This window comes from Budorcas taxicolor, chromosome 1, assembly GCF_023091745.1.
Source record: "Budorcas taxicolor isolate Tak-1 chromosome 1, Takin1.1, whole genome shotgun sequence".
NCBI lineage: Eukaryota > Metazoa > Chordata > Mammalia > Artiodactyla > Bovidae > Budorcas > Budorcas taxicolor.
This window is the reverse complement of record NC_068910.1, coordinates 182,479,873-182,483,458: the sequence shown is the minus strand read 5'-3', so window position 1 is coordinate 182,483,458 and position 3,586 is coordinate 182,479,873.

Here is a 3,586-nt window from a genome sequence, read left to right as displayed (position 1 = left end):
ACACTGAGTGACTAAAACACACACACACACACACACACACACTCCAGGACAATACAAATGCTAACTCACTTAATGTTCAAAAGAATTCTAAGAGGTATGTATTATTATTATCTTATTTGCTGAGGTAGAAACTGAGCCTCAGTCAAGTCACAGTCTTTGCTCAAGGTCATGCTGTAAATAGGTGGGGGAGGGAGATGTCTGATGCCCAAGGCTACATGTTTCCCTCCACCCACACTGCTTCCCAAACAAGCCTTCAGATTTGACATTTCCTGCTGATGAGAGTGACTACTCTGGTGAGCGGAGTATGTGGGTGGAGAGGAAAAATAATACTGGGAAATAGGAAGGAGGTCTGAAACTTATGACTTGGGTTGGATTGGAGTTGGGGAAATTGAAGTTCAGAATATATTTTGCCATGGACTCAGTTGTTCTGTGTCTCACTTTTTATGACCCTATGCACTGCAGCACACCAGGTTTCCCTGTTCTTCACTATCTCTTGGAGTGTGCTCAAACTCCTGTCCATTGAGTCAGTGATCCCATCCAACCATCTCATCCTCTGCTACCCACTTCTCTTCTTGCTTTTCAGTCTTTCCCACCATCAGGGTCTTTTCCAATGAGTTTGCTCTCCGAGTCCCATGGCCAGAGTATTGGAGCTTCAGCTTCACATCAGTCCTTCCAATGAATATCAGGGTTGATTTCCTTTAGGATTGATTGATTGGAGGGACTCTCAAGAGTCTTCTCTAGCACCACAGTTCAAAAGCATCAATTCTTCCATGCTCAGTATTAATATATATAATATCAATAACCTCAGATATGCAGATGACACCGCCCTTATGGCAGAAAGTGAAGAGGAACTAAAAAGCCTCTTGATGAAAGTGAAAGAGAAGAGTGAAAAAGTTGGCTTAAAGCTCAACATTCAGAAAACGAAGATCATGGCATCTGGTCCCATCACTTCATAAGAAATTGTTGGGGAAACAGTGGAAACAATGTCAGACTTTATTTTTTTGGGCTCCAAAATCACTGCAGATGGTGACTGCAGCCATGAAATTAAAAGGCGCTTGCTCCTTGGAAAGAAAGTTATGACCAACCTAGATAGCATATTGAAAAGCAGAGACATTACTTTGCCAGTGAAGGTCCAACTAGTCAAGGCTATGGTTTTTCCTGTGGTCATGTATGGATGTGAGAGTTGGACTATGAAGAAGGCAGAGCGCCGAAGAATGGATGCTTTTGAACTGTGGTGTTGGGGAAGACTCCTGAGAGTCCCTTGGACTGCAAGGAGATCCAACCAGTCCATTCAGAAGGAGATCAGTCCTGGGTGTTCTTTGGAAGGAATGATGCTAAAGCTGAAACTCCAGTTGTTTGGCCACCTCATGTGAAGAGTTGACTCATTGGAAAAGACTCTGATGCTGGGAGGGATTGGGGGGCAGGAGGAAAAGGGGACAACAGAGGATGAGATGGCTGGATGGCATCACTTGATGGACGTGAATCTGAGTGAACTCCGGGAGTTGGTGATGAACAGGGAGTCCTGGCGTCCTGCAATTCATGGGGTTGTAAAGAGTCAGACACGACTGAGTGACTGAACTGAACTGAACTGAACTCATTACTAATATAAAAATATATTTCAAGTTTTCTTTAATATTTGACTTACAAAAACTTTTCACCCATAAACTGTTAGAAAGTCAAGGTTATGATGCCAATTCTAAAAAATAAAACAAAAATCAAGTTCTCTTCTGTAATGATACGCATCTTGAATTTTAAAATTTTATCAATTTATTTAACTTCCCAGAGGCAGTTGTCCCTCTGGTAACGTGGAGATAACAGCAGCACCTCTGGGATGTATCTCAGGAGGGAGATGGGAGATGGATGAGAAGTATCACTAGGAGCACATGAAGCGCTCTACAAGTATTAACTTCTTTCCACATTACATATGCTAATCACATGGTATTTTAGTGATAGCATGGGAATTGTATTCTTTTCTTTTTTATTAGAATAGGTCAAAAATAGTTCATTGGCAACAAGCAAAATGTTTTCATCTACCAGTTTCTAAGGCTAGAGTAACATACCTGATTCAGAATCCACTGGTTATACCCTTAATTCATAGACATCATTGGTCTATGAAAATCAATGAGGGAATATAGGCAAAAGGGAAAGCCATAGAAATCTTTACTAAATCCTTTAAGAAGCAAGGGTGGGGATCTGGTAAGTAGTTGACTTTGTTTTCCTCTTACCCTGAATGGATTTTTGAGTAAAAAAAGAGATCGCATGGAATTAAAAAATTTGTTTTCTGAAAAATCCTGGTGGAGCGGGCATCTATCTGAATCCAGTGGGGAGGACCAAAAATGTTGCTTAAAAGGCTTTTGTAAGAAAGGTAGGCATAGTTCTTGTGCAGAGTAGGCTAGCTGAATAAGGGAGATCCAGAAATCCAGAGTCCTGTTACTGCCTCCTGTGGTTATAAAAGCACAAGGGTAAACTTTGAAGTTCACAAGGGAAGTGATTTGTTGAGAGGTGGGGAAGATAATGGGATAAACTGAACAAGTGTTTAGAAAGATAAAGGTTTATAAAAAACTTGTAGATGTCCTTTGCTGTAGGAAGGGCTTCCCTGGTGGTTCAGATGGTAAAGAATCTGTCTGCAGTGCAGGAGACCTGGGTTTGATCCCTGAGTCGGGAAGATCCCCTGGAGAAGGAAATGGCAACCCACTCCAGGACCCTTGCCTGGAGAATTCCATGGACAGAGGAGCCTGGTGGGCTACAATCTATGGGGTTACAAAGAGTCAGGACAAGTGAGTGACTAACACCACACTACTACTAATCACACGCTGTGTGCGTGTGCTCAGCCACACCGACTCTTGGCAACCCCGTGGACTGTAGCCCGCCAGGCTCCTCTGTCCATGGAATTCTCCAGGCAAGGATCCTGGAGTGGGTTGCCATTTCCTTCTCCAGGGGATCTTCCCAACCCAGGGATCAAACCCATGTCTCCTGTCTCCTGCCCTGGCAGGCGGATTCAATAACAATAGCAAAAATTGGTGGGGACACCCAAGGGAACTACAACATATTTATAATGTTTCATCATGTTTTATTTTGATGGGAATGAGCAGGGGAGCCTCACCAACATTGTCTTTCTAGGAATATTGGTCCCAAGTTTGCTTACAAAGAAAACATTGGCAATAAACAACACGGTCCTACTGTTTAGCATAGGAAACATAGCATATAGAGCATAGCATATATTCAATATCCTGTGATAAACCACGATGGAAAAGAATATGAAAAAGAAAGTATATGTATATATAAATATATTGTAAATCATTAAATTATTTACAATGTGTAAATATTGTAAATCATTTACAATGTGTAAGCATTTTGTAAATCAACCATACCTTATAAAATAAAATTTAAAAATAAAAAAATTTAAAAATGTTACCCTAGCAATTATTATGGGCCATTTATTGATTACTTGTTAGGCAAATGGCCTGGTCTTGTTTACTGCCTCCTAGAGGTTAAGACTACATTGCAATTATATGGGGTTTCTTCTCCTTTGAAAGCAGCTTGACTTCTGTTGTCTCGCTTTATAAGCTTTGAAGGCTAGAGTAAT